This window comes from Brienomyrus brachyistius, unplaced genomic scaffold (assembly GCF_023856365.1).
Source record: "Brienomyrus brachyistius isolate T26 unplaced genomic scaffold, BBRACH_0.4 scaffold246, whole genome shotgun sequence".
Lineage (NCBI taxonomy): Eukaryota > Metazoa > Chordata > Actinopteri > Osteoglossiformes > Mormyridae > Brienomyrus > Brienomyrus brachyistius.
In genome coordinates, this window is record NW_026042521.1 from 176,593 (window position 1) to 202,616 (window position 26,024).

A 26,024-nucleotide genomic window follows, 5' to 3' on the forward strand; every position below is an offset into this window, starting at 1 on the left:
GCCCTCCAAATTTGGTGCCGATTGGTCAAATGGGGGCGCTACAGCAATGCAATATGTGTCTCTAAACCTGCAAAACCAGTGAAAGTGACATTTATCTCATTTCTGTTCAAGTCTCATATTACTGGTAAAAATCCTTTGTACTGCAAGTTCTGTGTGTCATGCCAAATCAAGATATATGTATTGCACAATAACAGTCATCTGCATTCCCTTGTGATATTTAAAAACGGATTAAATGAAATATTCCTATAACTTTAACAATCTACACCCCATGTAAGTGATTCTGGTGTCAAGTCAATCAAGACACTGCCGTCAGGGATGATTATTAAAAAATACCTGACCTATCTGTATAATATGGCCACCAGCCACACCCATCCTGCATCATTTATAAGCCGATTTCAATCAAACAGCTAAATCTCAGGCGTGCTTCATCCAATCCTCACGAAATTTGATCCAATTATGTAGCACTGGTCTACAGACATACCCTCAAACTTTGATGCCGATCGGTCAAACGGGGGTGCTATGGCCACTATCTGTATACTCCTAAGATCTACCTTAGGTCAAACAGCTAAATCTCAGGCTTGCTTCATCCAATCCTCACAAAATTTCACCCACTAATGTAGCACTGGCCCACAGACAGACCCTCCAACTTTGATGTCGATCGGTCAAACGGGGGCGCTATGGCGACTGTTCATATGTGTCTAAGAGCAAACTTGGCTGAGAAGGCCTAAAAGTATTGAATAGAATTTATCCATGGAGCGCAGGCTCCACCTGCTGGCCAAACCATTTCAATTCCTATTTCAATCAAACAGCTAAATCTCAGGCATTCTTCATCCGATTCTCACCAAATTTTACCCACTAATGTAGCACGGCCTCCCAGAGAGACCCACCAACTTTGGTGCCGATCAGTCAAACAGGGGCGCTACAGCCACTGTTCATATGCCATCATCCCAAACCATATATTCAGTCAAGCTCAGGCACTTCACCAGACAGATCAACATTGGTGATATTTCTCCTAAGCAGGTGCAATTACATTTTCCTCCTGATTCTCATCCACCCTTTTTCTTATCCTAACTAAACGTTTCTACTGTAACATCAACATGTCAGATCTCATGCTATTGTAGTACTGTTTCCTACTTTCTGACTATTTAAATGCATTGGCCAGCAATTACAGTCTCTATTTCATGTCCTATTATTATTGAACTTTTCATTTTATGCCATTGAACTTTTCATTTTATGCTATGTACTCCATGTCTACCCACTTATTCTGTCCATTAGCTTCTCATGCTATCGTAGTAGTATTTCCTACTTTCTGACTATTTAAATGCATTGCCCAGCAGTTACGGTCTCTATTTTATGTCCTATTATTATTGAACTTTTCATTTTATTCCATGTACTCCATTTCTACCCACTTATTCTTTCCATTAGCTTTGGAACCACTTATCACTGCTTGCAGTTATATTTAAGGTTCCAAAGCACGAAGTGCAATGGAACCTTATTGTTTTTCTTAGGATTATTATTATTATTATTATTATTTTTCTGCCCTAAAACTGAATGTACAGCCTAAACCGTAAGTGCTAGAATTATGAAACTTGGTAGGATGATGTCAATTCCTCCCCGCTACTCAGATAATCCGACCCAACCATGTCGGCCAGATGGGGGCGCCGTGGCGCCCTCTAACGCGTTTTGATTGATATCTCCTGTCCTGTTAGTCCTATAATTGAAATTCATATTTCTACTGATAGAGACATCCTTGCCCTACCAACTTGCCATTTGGACTATGAAGCTCCGCCTACTTAGATTTTTTGCTAATTTGCATAATTTGCAAAACCTACTTTTGCTTGTAATTCCTACACCGTCTGACGGAATCAGACAAATGAGGTATCAAACCGATCAGGTCTCTGAGCTGATGAATAATAATTCAAATAACCCTGATATTGGTCTATCATACGGCCACTAGCCACGCCCAAAGTCTACGTAAATTTAGCCAGTATTGGTCTGACTGTTATAACTTGGCCATACCTTAGCCTACCTTCACCAAATTTGAAATCCTATCTCCGTACCCCATTCTGGGGACACTGTTGAAGGCGGGCCGCATTTCGTCAATAGGGGGCGCTACAACTAAAAACTGCCAATATCTCCTGACTTCCTTGACCGATCCAAATGAAATTTGGCATACATGTACTACTCTGAAGCCTGAGGTCAGGAATCTATCAGGGCAGTCATTAGTCATAAAACCCTAGCCACCATCAGCCAATCAAAATCAAGCAACATTCTGACAGGCCTTTGACAGGCTTAACAACAGCTGATATGAACAAAAATAGGCTTGTACATTTGTCTCCTAACCCCTAGCAATCCCTGCGAAGGCCACACCAATTGTCCACATGGGGGCGCTACAGCGACAGGATTTGCATTTCTGCTTATTTCTATTGAACTGTTAATGATAAAATTGAGATTTGTTACTTATCTAATGCACTGGCCCATGGCAAATTCAAAGACATGTAGAACTTCATCCTATCTCTTTCCGCTTTTGCGTATTTTATAGGAGTCTAAAAACATGACATTTCGTTAACCTCCTTGGATTTTCAACCAACCTATGTAAATCTGGTATCATTCAAATCAGGAGACAGTCCTGGTACACAATTATTCAAAAAATCCTAAACTTTCTATAAGGTACGGCGACCAGCCACATCCAGACCATACAGGTGCCACGCCCACTTCAATCAGACAGCTGTATCTCAGGCCTGCCTCAGCCAATCACTACCAAACTTGAATATGTCATCAAGGACGGTAGTGGGTAAGGGCCCTCCAAATTTGGTGCCGATTGGTCAAACGGGGGCGCTACAGCAATGCAATATGTGTCTCTAAACCTGCAAAACCAGTGAAAGTGACATTTATCTCATTTCTGTTCAAGTCTCATATTACTGGTAAAAATCCTTTGTACTGCAAGTTCTGTGAGTCATGCCAAATCAGGATATATGTATTGCATAATAACAGTCATCTGCATTCCCTTGTGATAGTTAAAAACTGATTAAATGAAATATTCCTATAACTTTAACAATCTACACCCGATGTAAGTGATTCTGGTGTCAAGTCAATCAAGACACTGCCGTCAGGGATGATTATTAAAAAATACCTGACCTTTCTGTATAATATGGCCACCAGCCACACCCAACCTGCATCATTTATAAGCCGATTTCAATCAAACAGCTAAATCTCAGGCATGCTTCATCCAATCCTCACGAAATTTGATCCACTTATGTAGCCCTGGTCTACAGACATACCCTCAAACTTTGATGCCGATCGGTCAAACGGGGGTGCTATGGCCACTATCTGTATACTCCTAAGATCCACCTTAGGTCAAACAGCTAAATCTCAGGCTTGCTTCATCCAATCCTCACAAAATTTCACCCACTAATGTAGCACTGGCCCACAGACAGACCCTCCAACTTTGATGTCGATCAGTCAAACGGGGGCGCTATGGCGACTGTTCATATGTGTCTAAGAGCAAACTTGGCTGAGAAGGCCTAAAAATATTGAATAGAATTTATCCATGGAGCGCAGGCTCCACCTGCTGGCCAAACCATTTCAATTCCTATTTCAATCAAACAGCTAAATCTCAGGCATTCTTCATCCGATTCTCACCAAATTTTACCCACTAATGTAGCACGGCCTCCCAGAGAGACCCACCAACTTTGGTGCCGATCAGTCAAACAGGGGCGCTACAGCCACTGTTCATATGCCATCATCCCAAACCATATATTCAGTCAAGCTCAGGCACTTCACCAGACAGATCTACATTGGTGATATTTCTCCTAAGCAGGTGCAATTACATTTTCCTCCTGTTTCTCATCCACCCTTTTTCTTATCCTAACTAAACGTTTCTACTGTAACATCAACATGTCAGATCTCATGCTATTGTAGTACTGTTTCCTACTTTCTGACTATTTAAATGCATTGGCCAGCAATTACAGTCTCTATTTCATGTCCTATTATTATTGAACTTTTCATTTTATGCCATTGAACTTTTCATTTTATGCTGTGTACTCCATGTCTACCCACTTATTCTGTCCATTAGCTTCTCATGCTATCGTAGTAGTATTTCCTACTTTCTGACTATTTAAATGCATTGCCCAGCAGTTACGGTCTCTATTTTATGTCCTATTATTATTGAACTTTTCATTTTATTCCATGTACTCCATTTCTACCCACTTATTCTTTCCATTAGCTTTGGAACCGCTTATCACTGCTTGCAGTTATATTTATTATTATTTTTCTGCCCTAAAACTGAATGTACAGCCTAAACCGTAAGTGCTAGAATTATGAAACTTGGTAGGATGATGTCAATTCCTCCCCGCTACTCAGATCATCCGACCCAACCATGTCGGCCAGATGGGGGCGCCGTGGCGCCCTCTAACGCGTTTTGATTGATATCTCCTGTCCTGTTAGTCCTATAATTGAAATTCATATTTCTACTGATAGAGACATCCTTGCCCTACCAACTTGCCATTTGGACTATTAAGCTCCGCCTACTTAGATTTTTTGCTAATTTGCATAATTTGCAAAACCTACTTTTGCTTGTAATTCCTACACCGTCTGACGGAATCAGACAAATGAGGTATCAAACCGATCAGGTCTCTGAGCTGATGAATACTAATTCAAATAACCCTGATATTGGTCTATCATACAGCCACTAGCCACGCCCAAAAACTACCTAAATTTAGCTAGTATTTGTCTGACTGTTATAACTTGGCCATACCCTAGCCTACCTTCACCAAATTTTAAATCCTATCCCCGTACCCCATTCTGGGGACACTGTTGAAGGCGGGCCGCATTTCGTCAATAGGGGGCGCTACAACTAAAAACTGCCAATATCTCCTGACTTCCTTGACCGATCCAAATGAAATTTGGCATACATGTACTACTCTGAAGCCTGAGGTCAGGTATCTATCAGGGCAGTCATTAATCATAAAACCCTAGCCACCATCAGCCAATCAAAATCAAGCAGCATTCTGACAGGCCTTTGACAGGCTTAACAACAGCTGATCTGAACAAAAATAGGCTTGTACATTTGTCTCCTAACCACTAGCAATCCCTGCGAAGGCCACACCAATTGTCCACATGGGGGCGCTACAGCGACAGGATTTGCATTTCTGCTTATTTCTATTGAACTGTTAATGATAAAATTGAGATTTGTTACTTATCTAATGCACTGGCCCATGCCAAATTCAAAGCCATGTAGAACTTCATCCTATCTCTTTCCGCTTTTGCGTATTTTATAGGAGTCTAAAAACATGACATTTCGTTAACCTCCTTGGATTTTCAACCAACCTATGTAATTCTGATATCATTCAAATCAGGAGACAGTCCTGGTATACAATTATTCAAAAAATCCTAAACTTTCTATAAGGTACGGCGACCAGCCACATCCAGACCATACAGGTGCCACGCCCACTTCAATCAGACAGCTGTATCTCAGGCCTGCCTCAGCCAATCATGACCAAACTTGAATAAGTCATCAAGGACGGTAGTGGGTAAGGGCCCTCCAAATTTGGTGCCGATCGGTCAAACGGGGGCGCTACAGCAATGCAATATGTGTCTCTAAACCTGCAAAACCAGTGAAAGTGACATTTATCTCATTTCTGTTCAAGTCTCATATTACTGGTAAAAATCCTTTGTACTGCAAGTTCTGTGAGTCATGCCAAATCAAGATATATGTATTGCATAATAACAGTCATCTGCATTCCCTTGTGATATTTAAAAACGGATTAAATGAAATATTCCTATAACTTTAACAATCTACACCCCATGTAAGTGATTCTGGTGTCAAGTCAATCAAGACACTGCCGTCAGGGATGATTATTAAAAAATACCTGACCTTTCTGTATAATATGGCCACCAGCCACACCCAACCTGCATCATTTATAAGCCGATTTCAATCAAACAGCTAAATCTCAGGCGTGCTTCATCCAATCCTCACGAAATTTGATCCACTTATGTAGCACTGGTCTACAGACATACCCTCAAACTTTGATGCCGATCGGTCAAACGGGGGTGCTATGGCCACTATCTGTATACTCCTAAGATCCACCTTAGGTCAAACAGCTAAATCTCAGGCTTGCTTCATCCAATCCTCACAAAATTTCACCCACTAATGTAGCACTGGCCCACAGACAGACCCTCCAACTTTGATGTCGATCGGTCAAACGGGGGCGCTATGGCGACTGTTCATATGTGTCTAAGAGCAAACTTGGCTGAGAAGGCCTAAAAATATTGAATAGAATTTATCCATGGAGCGCAGGCTCCACCTGCTGGCCAAACCATTTCAATTCCTATTTCAATCAAACAGCTAAATCTCAGGCATGCTTCATCCGATTCTCACCAAATTTTACCCACTAATGTAGCACGGCCTCCCAGAGAGACCAACCAACTTTGGTGCCGATCAGTCAAACGGGGGCGCTACAGCCACTGTTCATATATGTCTAAGACCCACCTTAGTTAATTCAGCTGAAATATCCTTATTTTCCATCAAACATTCAAAGATTAATCACCCACTCCTTCATCTGAGTCCATATTTTCAATTTCCTTTTACTGTCCTGCGATCTGACTTTTACAAATTTATCAGCCTTCAATTATACTTTAGGCTGTGTAAACTGCAGCAATTGCAATTTTGTAATAAATTATCTAGCAGGTGGAGCCCTTGCTCCATTTATAAAATGCCATTGAATACTTTCAGCCTTTCTTCTGTCTAAATGATCAGCCTATTCTGTCCATTAGCTTCTCATGCTATTGTAGTAGTATTTCCTACTTTCTGACTATTTAAATGCATTGGCCAGCAATTACAGTCTCTATTTCATGTCCCATTATTATTGAACTTTTCATTTTATGCTGTGTACTCCATGTCTACCCACCTATTCTTTCCATTAGCTTTGGAACCATTTATCAATGCTTGCAGTTATATTTAAGGTTCCAAAGCACGAAGTGCTATGGAAACTTATTGTTTTTCTTAGGATTATTATTATTAAGGTTCCAAAGCACGAAGTGCAATGGAACCTTATTGTTTTTCTTAGGATTATTATTAAGGTTCCAAAGCACGAAGTGCAATGGAACCTTATTGTTTTTCTTAGGATTATTAAGGTTCCAAAGCACGAAGTGCTATGGAAACTTATTGTTTTTCTTAGGATTATTATTATTATTATTATTATTATTATTTTTCTGCCCTAAAACTGAATGTACAGCCTAAACCGTAAGTGCTAGAATTATGAAACTTGGTACGATGATGTCAATTCCTCCCCGCTACTCAGATAATCCGACCCAACCATGTCGGCCAGATGGGGGCGCCGTGGCGCCCCCTAACGCGTTTTGATTGATATCTCCTGTCCTGTTAGTCCTATAATTGAAATTCATATTTCTACTGATAGAGACATCCTTGCCCTACCAACTTGCCATTTGGACTATTAAGCTCCGCCTACTTAGATTTTTTGCTAATTTGCATAATTTGCAAAACCTACTTTTGCTTGTAATTCCTACACCGTCTGACGGAATCAGACAAATGAGGTATCAAACTGATCAGGTCTCTGAGCTGATGAATAATAATTCAAATAACCCTGATATTGGTCTATCATACGGCCACTAGCCACGCCCAAAGTCTACGTAAATTTAGCCAGTATTGGTCTGACTGTTATAACTTGGCCATACCTTAGCCTACCTTCACCAAATTTGAAATCCTATCTCCGTACCAAATTCTGGGGACACTATTGAAGGCGGGCCGCATTTCGTCAATAGGGGGCGCTACAACTAAAAACTGCCAATATCTCCTGACTTCCTTGACCGATCCAAATGAAATTTGGCATACATGTACTACTCTGAAGCCTGAGGTCAGGAATCTATCAGGGCAGTCATTAGTCATAAAACCCTAGCCACCATCAGCCAATCAAAATCAAGCAGCATTCTGACAGGCCTTTGACAGGCTTAACAACAGCTGATCTGAACAAAAATAGGCTTGTACATTTGTCTCCTAACCCCTAGCAACCCCTGCGAAGGCCACCCCAATTGTCCACATGGGGGCGCTACAGCGACAGGATTTGCATTTCTGCTTATTTCTATTGAACTGGTTAATGATAAAATTGAGATTTGTTACTTATCTAATGCACTGGCCCATGCCAAATTCAAATCCATGTAGAACTTCATCCTATCTCTTTCCGCTTTTGCGTATTTTATAGGAGTCTAAAAACATGACATTTCGTTAACCTCCTTGGATTTTCAACCAACCTATGTATATCTAGTATTATTCAAATCAGGAGACAGTCCTGGTATACAATTATTCAAAAAATCCTAAACTTTCTATAAGGTACGGCGACCAGCCACATCCAGACCATACAGGTGCCACGCCCACTTCAATCAGACAGCTGTATCTCAGGCCTGCCTCAGCCAATCACTACCAAACTTGAATATGCCATCAAGGACGGCAGTGGGTAAGGGCCCTCCAAATTTGGTGCCGATTGGTCAAACGGGGGCGCTACAGCAATGCAATATGTGTCTCTAAACCTGCAAAACCAGTGAAAGTGACATTTATCTCATTTCTGTTCAAGTCTCATATTACTGGTAAAAATCCTTTGTACTGCAAGTTCTGTGAGTCATGCCAAATCAAGATATATGTATTGCATAATAACAGTCATCTGCATTCCCTTGTGATATTTAAAAACGGATTAAATGAAATATTCCTATAACTTTAACAATCTACACCGCATGTAAGTGATTCTGGTGTCAAGTCAATCAAGACACTGCCGTCAGGGATGATTATTAAAAAATACCTGACCTTTATGTATAATATGGCCACCAGCCACACCCAACCTGCATCATTTATAAGCCGATTTCAATCAAACAGCTAAATCTCAGGCATGCTTCATCCAATCCTCACGAAATTTGATCCACTTATGTAGCACTGGTCTACAGACATACCCTCAAACTTTGATGCCGATCGGTCAAACGGGGGTGCTATGGCCACTATCTGTATACCCCTAAGATCCACCTTAGGTCAAACAGCTAAATCTCAGGCTTGCTTCATCCAATCTTCACAAAATTTCACCCACTAATGTAGCACTGGCCCACAGACAGACCCTCCAACTTTGATGTCGATCGGTCAAACGGGGGCGCTACAGCCACTGTTCATATGCCATCATCCCAAACCATATATTCAGTCAAGCTCAGGCACTTCACCAGACAGATCTACATTGGTGATATTTCTCCTAAGTAGATGCAATTACATTTTCCTCCTGTTTCTCATCCACCCTTTTTCTTATCCTAACTAAACATTTCTACTGTAACATCAACATGTCAGATCTCATGCTATTGTAGTACTGCTTCCTACTTTCTGACTATTTAAATGCATTGGCCAGCAATTACAGTCTCTATTTCATGTCCTATTATTATTGAACTTTTCATTTTATGCCATTGAACTTTTCATTTTATGCTGTGTACTCCATGTCTACCCACTTATTCTGTCCATTAGTTTCTCATGCTATCGTAGTAGTATTTCCTACTTTCTGACTATTTAAATGCATTGCCCAGCAGTTACGGTCTCTATTTTATGTCCTATTATTATTGAACTTTTCATTTTATTCCATGTACTCCATTTCTACCCACTTATTCTTTCCATTAGCTTTGGAACCGCTTATCACTGCTTGCAGTTATATTTTATTATTATTTTTCTGCCCTAAAACTGAATGTACAGCCTAAACCGTAAGTGCTAGAATTATGAAACTTGGTAGGATGATGTCAATTCCTCCCCGCTACTCAGATCATCCGACCCAACCATGTCGGCCAGATGGGGGCGCCGTGGCGCCCCCTAACGCGTTTTGATTGATATCTCCTGTCCTGTTAGTCCTATAATTGAAATTCATATTTCTACTGATAGAGACATCCTTGCCCTACCAACTTGCCATTTGGACTATTAAGCTCCGCCTACTTAGATTTTTTGCTAATTTGCATAATTTGCAAAACCTACTTTTGCTTGTAATTCCTACACCGTCTGACGGAATCAGACAAATGAGGTATCAAACTGATCAGGTCTCTGAGCTGATGAATACTAATTCAAATAATCCTGATATTGGTCTATCATACGGCCACTAGCCACGCCCAAAGTCTACGTAAATTTAGCCAGTATTGGTCTGACTGTTATAACTTGGCCATACCTTAGCCTACCTTCACCAAATTTGAAATCCTATCTCTGTACCAAATTCTGGGGACACTGTTGAAGGCGGGCCGCATTTCGTCAATAGGGGGCGCTACAACTAAAAACTGCCAATATCTCCTGACTTCCTTGACCGATCCAAATGAAATTTGGCATACATGTACTACTCTGAAGCCTGAGGTCAGGAATCTATCAGGGCAGTCATTAGTCATAAAACCCTAGCCACCATCAGCCAATCAAAATCAAGCAGCATTCTGACAGGCCTTTGACAGGCTTAACAACAGCTGATCTGAACAAAAATAGGCTTGTACATTTGTCTCCTAACCCCTAGCAACCCCTGCGAAGGCCACCCCAATTGTCCACATGGGGGCGCTACAGCGACAGGATTTGCATTTCTGCTTATTTCTATTGAACTGTTAATGATAAAATTGAGATTTGTTACTTATCTAATGCACTGGCCCATGCCAAATTCAAATCCATGTAGAACTTCATCCTATCTCTTTCCGCTTTTGCGTATTTTATAGGAGTCTAAAAACATGACATTTCGTTAACCTCCTTGGATTTTCAACCAACCTATGTATATCTAGTATTATTCAAATCAGGAGACAGTCCTGGTATACAATTATTCAAAAAATCCTAAACTTTCTATAAGGTACGGTGACCAGCCACATCCAGACCATACAGGTGCCACGCCCACTTCAATCAGACAGCTGTATCTCAGGCCTGCCTCAGCCAATCACTACCAAACTTGAATATGTCATCAAGGACGGTAGTGGGTAAGGGCCCTCCAAATTTGGTGCCGATTGGTCAAACGGGGGCGCTACAGCAATGCAATATGTGTCTCTAAACCTGCAAAACCAGTGAAAGTGACATTTATCTCATTTCTGTTCAAGTCTCATATTACTGGTAAAAATCCTTTGTACTGCAAGTTCTGTGAGTCATGCCAAATCAAGATATATGTATTGCATAATAACAGTCATCTGCATTCCCTTGTGATATTTAAAAACGGATTAAATGAAATATTCCTATAACTTTAACAATCTACACCCCATGTAAGTGATTCTGGTGTCAAGTCAATCAAGACACTGCCGTCAGGGATGATTATTAAAAAATACCTGACCTTTCTGTATAATATGGCCACCAGCCACACCCAACCTGCATCATTTATAAGCCGATTTCAATCAAACAGCTAAATCTCAGGCATGCTTCATCCAATCCTCACGAAATTTGATCCACTTATGTAGCACTGGTCTACAGACATACCCTCAAACTTTGATGCCGATCGGTCAAACGGGGGTGCTATGGCCACTATCTGTATACTCCTAAGATCCACCTTAGGTCAAACAGCTAAATCTCAGGCTTGCTTCATCCAATCCTCACAAAATTTCACCCACTAATGTAGCACTGGCCCACAGACAGACCCTCCAACTTTGATATCGATCGGTCAAACGGGGGCGCTATGGCGACTGTTCATATGTGTCTAAGAGCAAACTTGGCTGAGAAGGCCTAAAAATATTGAATAGAATTTATCCATGGAGCGCAGGCTCCACCTGCTGGCCAAACCATTTCAATTCCTATTTCAATCAAACAGCTAAATCTCAGGCATGCTTCATCCGATTCTCACCAAATTTTACCCACTAATGTAGCACGGCCTCCCAGAGAGACCAACCAACTTTGCTGCCGATCAGTCAAACGGGGGCGCTACAGCCACTGTTCATATATGTCTAAGACCCACCTTAGTTAATTCAGCTGAAATATCCTTATTTTCCATCAAACATTCAAAGATTAATCACCCACTCCTTCATCTGTGTCCATATTTTCAATTTCCTTTTACTGTCCTGCCATCTGACTTTTACAAATTTATCAGCCTTCAATTATACTTTAGGCTGTGTAAACTGCAGCAATTGCAATTTTGTAATAAATTATCTAGCAGGTGGAGCCCTTGCTCCATTTATAAAATGCCATTGAATACTTTCAGCCTTTCTTCTGTCTAAATGATCAGCCGATTCTGTCCATTAGCTTCTCATGCTATTGTAGTAGTATTTCCTACTTTCTGACTATTTAAATGCATTGGCCAGCAATTACAGTCTCTATTTCATGTCCCATTATTATTGAACTTTTCATTTTATGCTGTGTACTCCATGTCTACCCACCTATTCTTTCCATTAGCTTTGGAACCATTTATCAATGCTTGCAGTTATATTTAAGGTTCCAAAGCACGAAGTGCTATGGAAACTTATTGTTTTTCTTAGGATTATTATTATTAAGGTTCCAAAGCACGAAGTGCAATGGAACCTTATTGTTTTTCTTAGGATTATTATTATTATTATTTTTCTGCCCTAAAACTGAATGTACAGCCTAAACCGTAAGTGCTAGAATTATGAAACTTGGTAGGATGATGTCAATTCCTCCCCGCTACTCATATCATCCGACCCAACCATGTCGGCCAGATGGGGGCGCCGTGGCGCCCCCTAACGCGTTTTGATTGATATCTCCTGTCCTGTTAGTCCTATAATTGAAATTCATATTTCTACTGATAGAGACATCCTTGCCCTACCAACTTGCCATTTGGACTATTAAGCTCCGCCTACTTAGATTTTTTGCTAATTTGCATAATTTGCAAAACCTACTTTTGCTTGTAATTCCTACACCGTCTGACGGAATCAGACAAATGAGATATAAAACTGATCAGGTCTCTGAGCTGATGAATACTAATTCAAATAATCCTATTATTGTTCTATCATACGGCCACTAGCCACGCCCAAAGTCTACGTAAATTTAGCCAGTATTGGTCTGACTGTTATAACTTGGCCATACCTTAGCCTACCTTCACCAAATTTGAAATCCTATCTCTGTACCAAATTCTGGGGACACTATTGAAGGCGGGCCGCATTTCGTCAATAGGGGGCGCTACAACTAAAAACTGCCAATATCTCCTGACTTCCTTCACCGATCCAAATGAAATTTGGCATACATGTACTACTCTGAAGCCTGAGGTCAGGAATCTATCAGGGCAGTCATTAGTCATAAAACCCTAGCCACCATCAGCCAATCAAAATCAAGCAGCATTCTGACAGGCCTTTGACAGGCTTAACAGCTGATCTGAACAAAAATAGGCTTGTACATTTGTCTCCTAACCCCTAGCAACCCCTGCGAAGGCCACCCCAATTGTCCACATGGGGGCGCTACAGCGACAGGATTTGCATTTCTGCTTATTTCTATTGAACTGTTAATGATAAAATTGAGATTTGTTACTTATCTAATGCACTGGCCCATGCCAAATTCAAATCCATGTAGAACTTCATCCTATCTCTTTCCGCTTTTGCGTATTTTATAGGAGTCTAAAAACATGACATTTCGTTAACCTCCTTGGATTTTCAACCAACCTATGTATATCTAGTATTATTCAAATCAGGAGACAGTCCTGGTATACAATTATTCAAAAAATCCTAAACTTTCTATAAGGTACGGCGACCAGCCACATCCAGACCATACAGGTGCCACGCCCACTTCAATCAGACAGCTGTATCTCAGGCCTGCCTCAGCCAATCACTACCAAACTTGAATATGTCATCAAGGACGGTAGTGGGTAAGGGCCCTCCAAATTTGGTGCCGATTGGTCAAACGGGGGCGCTACAGCAATGCAATATGTGTCTCTAAACCTGCAAAACCAGTGAAAGTGACATTTATCTCATTTCTGTTCAAGTCTCATATTACTGGTAAAAATCCTTTGTACTGCAAGTTCTGTGAGTCATGCCAAATCAAGATATATGTATTGCATAATAACAGTCATCTGCATTCCATTGTGATATTTAAAAACGGATTAAATGAAATATTCCTATAACTTTAACAATCTACACCCCATGTAAGTGATTCTGGTGTCAAGTCAATCAAGACACTGCCGTCAGGGATGATTATTAGAAAATACCTGACCTTTCTGTATAATATGGCCACCAGCCACACCCAACCTGCATCATTTATAAGCCGATTTCAATCAAACAGCTAAATCTCAGGCATGCTTCATCCAATCCTCACGAAATTTGATCCACTTATGTAGCACTGGTCTACAGACATACCCTCAAACTTTGATGCCGATCGGTCAAACGGGGGTGCTATGGCCACTATCTGTATACTCCTAAGATCCACCTTAGGTCAAACAGCTAAATCTCAGGCTTGCTTCATCCAATCCTCACGAAATTTGATGCACAAATGTACCACTTGCTCACAGACAGACCCTCCAACTTTGATGCCGTATCGGTCAAATGGGGGTGCTACGGCGACTGTTCATATGTGTCTAAGAGCAAACTTGGCTGAGAAGGCCTAAAAATATTGAATAGAATTTATCCATGGAGCGCAGGCTCCACCTGCTGGCCAAACCATTTCAATTCCTATTTCAATCAAACAGCTAAATCTCAGGCACTCTTCATCCGATTCTCACCAAATTTTACCCACTAATGTAGCACGGCCTCCCACAGAGACCCACCAACTTTGGTGCCGATCAGTCAAACAGGGGCGCTACAGCCACTGTTCATATGCCATCATCCCAAACCATATATTCAGTCAAGCTCAGGCACTTCACCAGACAGATCTACATTGGTGATATTTCTCCTAAGCAGATGCAATTACATTTTCCTCCTGTTTCTCATCCACCCTTTTTCTTATCCTAACTAAACATTTCTACTGTAACATCAACATGTCAGATCTCATGCTATTGTAGTACTGTTTCCTACTTTCTGACTATTTAATTGCATTGGCCAGCAATTACAGTCTCTATTTCATGTCCTATTATTATTGAACTTTTCATTTTATGCCATTGAACTTTTCATTTTATGCTGTGTACTCCATGTCTACCCACTTATTCTGTCCATTAGCTTCTCATGCTATCGTAGTAGTATTTCCTACTTTCTGACTATTTAAATGCATTGCCCAGCAGTTACGGTCTCTATTTTATGTCCTATTATTATTGAACTTTTCATTTTATTCCATGTACTCCATTTCTACCCACTTATTCTTTCCATTAGCTTTGGAACCGCTTATCACTGCTTGCAGTTATATTTATGTTTATGATTTAAGTTCTGCATTTTAAGTATGTTTAAATACCTTATTTATGAAGGATGGCATAACATTGCGTTCTTAGTGCAGTCAGCCCATGCTAAGTCGGCTGCAGAGCTATTGTGCTAACTCATTTAAATATTGTTTAAATATAAAAGGCTGTTAATTTATCATTCCGGAACGAGATAATTGCTGTTATTTGGCGGTGTGTGATGTTTACCGGGAGTTCAATTTGGTTGTTGCAGAACCACACGTATATCCCCACGAAAGCAAGTTGCTCTTGTTAATAAAGGCTGGTGGAACGACGGACTGATGCATTCTGACCGATGCACACTCAGGGCTCATAACGCCATAAGCAAGCAACATTAATAGGCGGCACCTCCTTCTTCACAAGTCCCTCTAATGATTAAAATGCATCAGCAGCTGCAAAGCTATTCACAATCGGACGTGCCATCATCACCCACCTTCACACACAGACTGGGGAGCCCCTTTCAGTCCAGGCAGGAGACCAACACTGAGTCCCGATAAGTGCCAGGCGATGCACGCTCCGGTTAGTACTGAGTTCTCCCCCTTCCTTTAGGCCACTTAAAAAAAAAAATTGGTTCTCGTCCCCTCCCGACCCGCCGAAATGCCTCCGACCCGAATTTTTTTAAAATTTTTATTTCGTAAAAATCGCATGGAAAACGCCCAAGAATGACGAAATTTGAATTTCCCGTGCATTCCACATCGACGATTGTCGATTCGGAACCACTCGGGAACCCTCGGCGCAGATGCCGTTTTCCAGCCATTTTGTTTACACTTACTTTGAGTGGGGAAATTCTCGGATGTTTTCAAGAGGGTCCAGCTGCAGAAGACTGTAGAGTGGAACTCCACAGGAAATATGTCAGCTCCACAGGAAACACGTGATCTTTAAGAACGTAAAGTGGGGCTAATCTTTACGCCGTAAAATGGAGCTCCACAGGAAACACGCCATCTACACTGTGTTTGTACCAAGAGAGAGTCTGGACTAAGTCTTCGAACCTGAAGTAAGTTAAGCGACGCGACAAACATATAAAAATAATATCGTGTGCACACAATATTTGAGTCTAACGTTATGTTGCTTGACGAGCTGTTTTAGCACTTGTCATATAGAGCTGGCTTTCCATGAAAACGTTTAATGTTTACTTTAAAAAAAAAAATTTATTTTTGCTCGTTTTGCTGCAAAGTCTTATTAACCATCTGACAGTTACGTGTATTTAGTTAGAAGCCGTAGGCGCAGTAATCCTTACACTTTGTATTGTGTTTTCTGATATTACAGTTGCCATTACATTAAAAGGAACATTGTTTTATAAACCAAATTGTAAACATGGATCCCCGTTTAAAAGCGGCTTTGCTTTTTCAAGGTATGTTGCATCCGATTTCATGCGCAGTGAGTTTGTTGATTTTTACTACATATTTTCGATAATCTTTATAACAAATTCTTTTAATAATTTCACCAACATGACAAGTAGATAGTAATAAGCATTGTTTTTAATAAACATCGTTTGTTGATCTCTGTGGTTTGTCTCAGGTTTTCAGTTTATTTTAGAGGCTTTTAATATTTTACTTAGACCTTTTTCATATGCATGCTATCAGTATGGAATAAATTGCTTAAATATAATTTCATTCAGTTGATTTATACTAGTATATTTTTGCTTACAGACAAAATTATACGGCGGTGCACACTACCATGCCGGGACAAGGTACATTGTCACCCGGACTTGGCTTCCTCCCTACAACTGTGAGCCACTTCAATCCCTTCCTGTAAGTACAAATTTTCCTGAGTGATTATTATTTAGAACTAGTGTAAGAGTACTTCATGTAAAATATTGATCTCCATTTCAGAATGATGCAGAGAGGAAGGACATTATTGTGTTCCCACTATGGACTCCTGGGCATTTTTAGCTTTGTGTATGTAGGAGCACATCAATACCATACAATACACTTAACCGAATAAAAGCCCAAAAGTCTGAGGATGTTAGGATTTTAAGATTTTATTGTAATTGTGTCAGTTACATCTTGGTACAGCTTTAATTTACGCATTTTAAGCCATGGGCAACTACTGTGAATCATTGACTGACTGTTATTGCAATGGCATTGCTTAACACCTTGAGTAACTGTCTCTTAGGTGATGAAGCCAGGTATAAAAGAAATGTTCTTTCTCGACTCATGATGTGCTAAGAAAAGGACATGATTTGGTGGCCACCAATATGTGTCACTCTTGAGGTCAATTTTCTGTTTATGTTAGTGTGCAGGAACCTGTTCAGTGTTCCAGGTTAAGTACATTTTAGATCACGTTCTGATCTATTTTGTGTTCAGCATGTCTTCAGTTTATTCAGTGAATTCACATGCTTACTTGACAGACCTGTACTGTGGAGTACAGCCTTTTGATTAAAAGGTGATACATCAGATGTTAAATCAGATATTTAAATAATAGTATTAAAACACCTAGAAGATGAGTTCTGACAGTAGAATTGGTTTATCCGATATAGTTACCAAATTATGTCATTAAATTGTCGTTATAATTGGGCAGTGCAGTTCAGTCTGAATAAATGTGTCAGCTAAATGCTGTAAATGTTAAAATATGATGAAACAGAAATTACAGAACTTCTGTAGAGGTTGATCAAGACTAAGCATATGAATGTACTTTCGGGTCAGTCCATGCCAAATCAACCAGGGGCTCCATGGGCATCATTCCTGGTTTTGATGAAAACTTGGTATTTAAAATTTGATCCTTATAGAGAACACTGGAAATTCCCCAAGTTTTATTGAAAAATTCTGATGCAGTCCAAAGTTATGGCCCTTTCAAATTTGGGTGCCACGCCCCTTTTTTGCACTCACGAATCACGCATGTAATTTGTAAGGGTTTTCAAGAGACCATATGTTCGCTTCTAAGCATGCTAGAGAGCTGAAAATTGCTCTCCTGGTATACTTTTCCCTGCTCTTTCAGAATCTGGCATTAAAATTAAGCTCACGGGAAGCACTTCAAAGCTATGGACTTGCAAACATCAGTTTTTGGTTCACTTTGGACTGCATCTGAATTTTTCAATAAAACTTGGGGAATTTTCAGTGTTCTCTATAAGGATCAAAATACCAAGTTTTCATCAAAATCAGGAATGATGCGCATGGAACTTTTCTGGACATTGGTTGATTTGGCACGGACTGACCCTTTCACATTTTGCTAATTGTGTACAGGCTGTGTTTTTAAGCCTGTTTATAAAGAGCATGCTGCTGCAGCATTAACAGTTAACAGTTGTTAACAATTAATACTTTATTTGTACTAGCAGTAAAGGTGGACCTTCATTAACGACGTCACTTCCTTGTTTAGGGCCTCGTTAGCATTCAACGGATTTGTTCGTTTAGTTAGAATGAGTAATGGCAGCAGAAGAGCTTGCAGTAAATATTTCTGCCTTAGCAGATGACATGGAAATTAATCGGGTATCAGCAGTAGATGCGTTTGATAGGTCGTTTGTGTTGTCACAGAGGGTAGAGGAACTTACAATCTTAACTGGACTTGATACGAGAAGGGTGCAAACTAATGTAGCTCAGGCGTTACATCAAGTCACGCAGTTGGTTACACGCAGATTGGGGAGACATGCCATCGAGATACCTGTGGTGGCCATTGAGGGCACAAGGAAGTGACGTCGTTAATGAAGGTCCACCTTGATGAGCGGTCTGACAGTTGGGAATTGCAAATTGAGTTTTCTCCCGAACATGCAATGCAATTCCCGGGGACGCCATTGCCATTTGAATAAAGAGGCAACAAGCCCATGGTAATACGAAATGCAATTCAGTGATTTGTTATTCTATTTGTTATTCAAAATATTTTTAAATGAATTAAGGATTTCATAAGCACTTTGCACATTGAAATGCCGATTGCAGAATGTATTTTCAAATTACATGCACAGATTAAATATTGAAATGACAAATGCGTGCTCTGATTGAATATTGAATTGACAATTGCCAAATGAATTTCCATTTGAGTAAAGAGGCAAAAAGCCCATGGCAAAACGAAATGCAATTCAGTGAATTGTCATTCTATTTTTTATTCAAAACATTATGAAATTAATTAAGGATTGCATAAGCACTTTGCACATTGAATTGCCGATTGCAAAATATATTTTCAAATTACATGCACAGATTAAATATTGAAATGAGAAATGCATGCTCTGATTGAATATTGAATTGACAATTGCAAAATGAATTGCCATTTGAATTTTTGTGCTTATAATCTTCCATACTTGTTCAGTCCAAGAGCCGTACGTTTGTATTTGGTTAACGTTTGCTCCCTTAACTGTAATCCTTTATTATGTTTATGATTTAAGTTCTGCATTTTAAGTATGTTTAAATACCTTATTTATGAAGGATGGCATAACATTGCGTTCTTAGTGCAGTCAGCCCATGCTAAGTCGGCTGCAGAGCTATTGTGCTAACTCATTTAAATATTGTTTAAATATAAAAGGCTGTTAATTTATCATTCCGGAACGAGATAATTGCTGTTATTTGGCGGTGTGTGATGTTTACCGGGAGTTCAATTTGGTTGTTGCAGAACCACACGTATATCCCCACGAAAGCAAGTTGCTCTTGTTAATAAAGGCTGGTGGAACGACGGACTGATGCATTCTGACCGATGCACACTCAGGGCTCATAACGCCATAAGCAAGCAACATTAATAGGCGGCACCTCCTTCTTCACAAGTCCCTCTAATGATTAAAATGCATCAGCAGCTGCAAAGCTATTCACAATCGGACGTGCCATCATCACCCACCTTCACACACAGACTGGGGAGCCCCTTTCAGTCCAGGCAGGAGACCAACACTGAGTCCCGATAAGTGCCAGGCGATGCACGCTCCGGTTAGTACTGAGTTCTCCCCCTTCCTTTAGGCCACTTAAAAAAAAAAATTGGTTCTCGTCCCCTCCCGACCCGCCGAAATGCCTCCGACCCGAATTTTTTTAAAATTTTTATTTCGTAAAAATCGCATGGAAAACGCCCAAGAATGACGAAATTTGAATTTCCCGTGCATTCCACATCGACGATTGTCGATTCGGAACCACTCGGGAACCCTCGGCGCAGATGCCGTTTTCCAGCCATTTTGTTTACACTTACTTTGAGTGGGGAAATTCTCGGATGTTTTCAAGAGGGTCCAGCTGCAGAAGACTGTAGAGTGGAACTCCACAGGAAATATGTCAGCTCCACAGGAAACACGTGATCTTTAAGAACGTAAAGTGGGGCTAATCTTTACGCCGTAAAATGGAGCTCCACAGGAAACACGCCATCTACACTGTGTTTGTACCAAGAGAGAGTCTGGACTAAGTCTTCGAACCTGAAGTAAGTTAAGCGACGCGACAAACATATAAAAATAATATCGTGTGCACACAATATTTGAGTCTAACGTTATGTTGCTTGACGAGCTGTTTTAGCACTTGTCATATAGAGCTGGCTTTCCATGAAAACGTTTAATGTTTACTTTAAAAAAAAAATGTATTTTTGCTCGTTTTGCTGCAAAGTCTTATTAACCATCTGACAGTTACGTGTATTTAGTTAGAAGCCGTAGGCGCAGTAATCCTTACACTTTGTATTGTGTTTTCTGATATTACAGTTGCCATTACATTAAAAGGAACATTGTTTTATAAACCAAATTGTAAACATGGATCCCCGTTTAAAAGCGGCTTTGCTTTTTCAAGGTATGTTGCATCCGATTTCATGCGCAGTGAGTTTGTTGATTTTTACTACATATTTTCGATAATCTTTATAACAAATTCTTTTAATAATTTCACCAACATGACAAGTAGATAGTAATAAGCATTGTTTTTAATAAACATCGTTTGTTGATCTCTGTGGTTTGTCTCAGGTTTTCAGTTTATTTTAGAGGCTTTTAATATTTTACTTAGACCTTTTTCATATGCATGCTATCAGTATGGAATAAATTGCTTAAATATAATTTCATTCAGTTGATTTATACTAGTATATTTTTGCTTACAGACAAAATTATACGGCGGTGCACACTACCATGCCGGGACAAGGTACATTGTCACCCGGACTTGGCTTCCTCCCTACAACTGTGAGCCACTTCAATCCCTTCCTGTAAGTACAAATTTTCCTGGGTGATTATTATTTAGAACTAGTGTAAGAGTACTTCATGTAAAATATTGATCTCCATTTCAGAATGATGCAGAGAGGAAGGACATTATTGTGTTCCCACTATGGACTCCTGGGCATTTTTAGCTTTGTGTATGTAGGAGCACATCAATACCATACAATACACTTAACCGAATAAAAGCCCAAAAGTCTGAGGATGTTAGGATTTTAAGATTTTATTGTAATTGTGTCAGTTACATCTTGGTACAGCTTTAATTTACGCATTTAAGCCATGGGCAACTACTGTGAATCATTGACTGACTGTTATTGCAATGGCATTGCTTAACACCTTGAGTAACTGTCTCTTAGGTGATGAAGCCAGGTATAAAAGAAATGTTCTTTCTCGACTCATGATGTGCTAAGAAAAGGACATGATTTGGTGGCCACCAATATGTGTCACTCTTGAGGTCAATTTTCTGTTTATGTTAGTGTGCAGGAACCTGTTCAGTGTTCCAGGTTAAGTACATTTTAGATCACGTTCTGATCTATTTTGTGTTCAGCATGTCTTCAGTTTATTCAGTGAATTCACATGCTTACTTGACAGACCTGTACTGTGGAGTACAGCCTTTTGATTAAAAGGTGATACATCAGATGTTAAATCAGATATTTAAATAATAGTATTAAAACACCTAGAAGATGAGTTCTGACAGTAGAATTGGTTTATCGATGTAGTTACCAAATTATGTCATTAAATTGTCGTTATAATTGGGCAGTGCAGTTCAGTCTGAATAAATGTGTCAGCTAAATGCTGTAAATGTTAAAATATGATGAAACAGAAATTACAGAACTTCTGTAGAGGTTGATCAAGACTAAGCATATGAATGTACTTTCGGGTCAGTCCATGCCAAATCAACCAGGGGCTCCATGGGCATCATTCCTGGTTTTGATGAAAACTTGGTATTTAAAATTTGATCCTTATAGAGAACACTGGAAATTCCCCAAGTTTTATTGAAAAATTCTGATGCAGTCCAAAGTTATGGCCCTTTCAAATTTGGGTGCCACGCCCCTTTTTTGCACTCACGAATCACGCATGTAATTTGTAAGGGTTTTCAAGAGACCATATGTTCGCTTCTAAGCATGCTAGAGAGCTGAAAATTGCTCTCCTGGTATACTTTTCCCTGCTCTTTCAGAATCTGGCATTAAAATTAAGCTCACGGGAAGCACTTCAAAGCTATGGACTTGCAAACATCAGTTTTTGGTTCACTTTGGACTGCATCTGAATTTTTCAATAAAACTTGGGGAATTTTCAGTGTTCTCTATAAGGATCAAAATACCAAGTTTTCATCAAAATCAGGAATGATGCGCATGGAACTTTTCTGGACATTGGTTGATTTGGCACGGACTGACCCTTTCACATTTTGCTAATTGTGTACAGGCTGTGTTTTTAAGCCTGTTTATAAAGAGCATGCTGCTGCAGCATTAACAGTTAACAGTTGTTAACAATTAATACTTTATTTGTACTAGCAGTAAAGGTGGACCTTCATTAACGACGTCACTTCCTTGTTTAGGGCCTCGTTAGCATTCAACGGATTTGTTCGTTTAGTTAGAATGAGTAATGGCAGCAGAAGAGCTTGCAGTAAATATTTCTGCCTTAGCAGATGACATGGAAATTAATCGGGTATCAGCAGTAGATGCGTTTGATAGGTCGGTTTGTGTTGTCACAGAGGGTAGAGGAACTTACAATCTTAACTGGACTTGATACGAGAAGGGTGCAAACTAATGTAGCTCAGGCGTTACATCAAGTCACGCAGTTGGTTACACGCAGATTGGGGAGACATGCCATCGAGATACCTGTGGTGGCCATTGAGGGCACAAGGAAGTGACGTCGTTAATGAAGGTCCACCTTGATGAGCGGTCTGACAGTTGGGAATTGCAAATTGAGTTTTCTCCCGAACATGCAATGCAATTCCCGGGGACGCCATTGCCATTTGAATAAAGAGGCAACAAGCCCATGGTAATACGAAATGCAATTCAGTGATTTGTTATTCTATTTGTTATTCAAAATATTTTAAATGAATTAAGGATTTCATAAGCACTTTGCACATTGAAATGCCGATTGCAGAATGTATTTTCAAATTACATGCACAGATTAAATATTGAAATGAAAAATGCGTGCTCTGATTGAATATTGAATTGACAATTGCCAAATGAATTTCCATTTGAGTAAAGAGGCAAAAAGCCCATGGCAAAACGAAATGCAATTCAGTGAATTGTCATTCTATTTTTTATTCAAAACATTATGAAATTAATTAAGGATTGCATAAGCACTTTGCACATTGAATTGCCGATTGCAAAATATATTTTCAAATTACATGCACAGATTAAATATTGAAATGAGAAATGCATGCTCTGATTGAATATTGAATTGACAATTGCAAAATGAATTGCCATTTGAATTTTTGTGCTTATAATCTTCCATACTTGTTCAGTCCAAGAGCCGTACGTTTGTATTTGGTTAACGTTTGCTCCCTTAACTGTAATCCTTTATTATGTTTATGATTTAAGTTCTGCATTTTAAGTATGTTTAAATACCTTATTTATGAAGGATGGCATAACATTGCGTTCTTAGTGCAGTCAGCCCATGCTAAGTCGGCTGCAGAGCTATTGTGCTAACTCATTTAAATATTGTTTAAATATAAAAGGCTGTTAATTTATCATTCCGGAACGAGATAATTGCTGTTATTTGGCGGTGTGTGATGTTTACCGGGAGTTCAATTTGGTTGTTGCAGAACCACACGTATATCCCCACGAAAGCAAGTTGCTCTTGTTAATAAAGGCTGGTGGAACGACGGACTGATGCATCCTGACCGATGCACACTCAGGGCTCATAACGCCATAAGCAAGCAACATTAATAGGCGGCACCTCCTTCTTCACAAGTCCCTCTAATGATTAAAATGCATCAGCAGCTGCAAAGCTATTCACAATCGGACGTGCCATCATCACCCACCTTCACACACAGACTGGGGAGCCCCTTTCAGTCCAGGCAGGAGACCAACACTGAGTCCCGATAAGTGCCAGGCGATGCACGCTCCGGTTAGTACTGAGTTCTCCCCCTTCCTTTAGGCCACTTAAAAAAAAAAATTGGTTCTCGTCCCCTCCCGACCCGCCGAAATGCCTCCGACCCGAATTTTTTTTAAATTTTTATTTCGTAAAAATCGCATGGAAAACGCCCAAGAATGACGAAATTTGAATTTCCCGTGCATTCCACATCGACGATTGTCGATTCGGAACCACTCGGGAACCCTCGGCGCAGATGCCGTTTTCCAGCCATTTTGTTTACACTTACTTTGAGTGGGGAAATTCTCGGATGTTTTCAAGAGGGTCCAGCTGCAGAAGACTGTAGAGTGGAACTCCACAGGAAATATGTCAGCTCCACAGGAAACACGTGATCTTTAAGAACGTAAAGTGGGGCTAATCTTTACGCCGTAAAATGGAGCTCCACAGGAAACACGCCATCTACACTGTGTTTGTACCAAGAGAGAGTCTGGACTAAGTCTTCGAACCTGAAGTAAGTTAAGCGACGCGACAAACATATAAAAATAATATCGTGTGCACACAATATTTGAGTCTAACGTTATGTTGCTTGACGAGCTGTTTTAGCACTTGTCATATAGAGCTGGCTTTCCATGAAAACGTTTAATGTTTACTTTAAAAAAAAAATGTATTTTTGCTCGTTTTGCTGCAAAGTCTTATTAACCATCTGACAGTTACGTGTATTTAGTTAGAAGCCGTAGGCGCAGTAATCCTTACACTTTGTATTGTGTTTTCTGATATTACAGTTGCCATTACATTAAAAGGAACATTGTTTTATAAACCAAATTGTAAACATGGATCCCCGTTTAAAAGCGGCTTTGCTTTTTCAAGGTATGTTGCATCCGATTTCATGCGCAGTGAGTTTGTTGATTTTTACTACATATTTTCGATAATCTTTATAACAAATTCTTTTAATAATTTCACCAACATGACAAGTAGATAGTAATAAGCATTGTTTTTAATAAACATCGTTTGTTGATCTCTGTGGTTTGTCTCAGGTTTTCAGTTTACTTTAGAGGCTTTTAATATTTTACTTAGACCTTTTTCATATGCATGCTATCAGTATGGAATAAATTGCTTAAATATAATTTCATTCAGTTGATTTATACTAGTATATTTTTGCTTACAGACAAAATTATACGGCGGTGCACACTACCATGCCGGACAAGGTACATTGTCACCCGGACTTGGCTTCCTCCCTACAACTGTGAGCCACTTCAATCCCTTCCTGTAAGTACAAATTTTCCTGGGTGATTATTATTTAGAACTAGTGTAAGAGTACTTCATGTAAAATATTGATCTCCATTTCAGAATGATGCAGAGAGGAAGGACATTATTGTGTTCCCACTATGGACTCCTGGGCATTTTTAGCTTTGTGTATGTAGGAGCACATCAATACCATACAATACACTTAACCGAATAAAAGCCCAAAAGTCTGAGGATGTTAGGATTTTAAGATTTTATTGTAATTGTGTCAGTTACATCTTGGTACAGCTTTAATTTACGCATTTTAAGCCATGGGCAACTACTGTGAATCATTGACTGACTGTTATTGCAATGGCATTGCTTAACACCTTGAGTAACTGTCTCTT

General features: G+C 39.9%; 1 protein-coding gene and 3 long non-coding RNA genes across 9 annotated transcripts in view; 3 read left to right on the top strand and 1 right to left on the bottom strand.

Annotated features, from left to right (window-relative positions):
- Positions 1–24,705, bottom strand: part of LOC125728334 (uncharacterized) — a 145,156-nt gene extending 120,451 nt beyond the window's left edge. Inside the window, exon 1 of one of the 6 annotated variants that reach the window (XM_049005323.1) lies at positions 24,686–24,705. The gene's annotated coding sequence lies outside the window, so the exon portion shown is untranslated. Of the gene's footprint in view, positions 1–15,705; positions 15,793–16,044; positions 16,065–20,027; positions 20,115–20,366; positions 20,387–24,346; positions 24,434–24,685 lie in introns of those variants that run through there. The other 5 variants (XM_049005320.1, XM_049005322.1, XM_049005319.1 and 2 more) reach the window with 5 other exon arrangements.
- On the top strand, positions 16,241–16,956 carry LOC125728335 (uncharacterized). The gene is made up of 3 exons (XR_007389036.1): positions 16,241–16,266; positions 16,539–16,623; positions 16,922–16,956. It is a non-coding gene; the product is annotated as an uncharacterized LOC125728335 (long non-coding RNA).
- Positions 20,563–21,277, top strand: LOC125728337 (uncharacterized). Its single transcript, XR_007389037.1, has 3 exons — positions 20,563–20,588; positions 20,860–20,944; positions 21,243–21,277. It is a non-coding gene; the product is annotated as an uncharacterized LOC125728337 (long non-coding RNA).
- Positions 24,706–24,881: 176 nt separating the features above from the next.
- LOC125728338 (uncharacterized) lies at positions 24,882–25,596 on the top strand. The gene is made up of 3 exons (XR_007389038.1): positions 24,882–24,907; positions 25,179–25,263; positions 25,562–25,596. It is a non-coding gene; the product is annotated as an uncharacterized LOC125728338 (long non-coding RNA).
- The last annotated feature ends 428 nt before the right edge of the window (positions 25,597–26,024 follow it).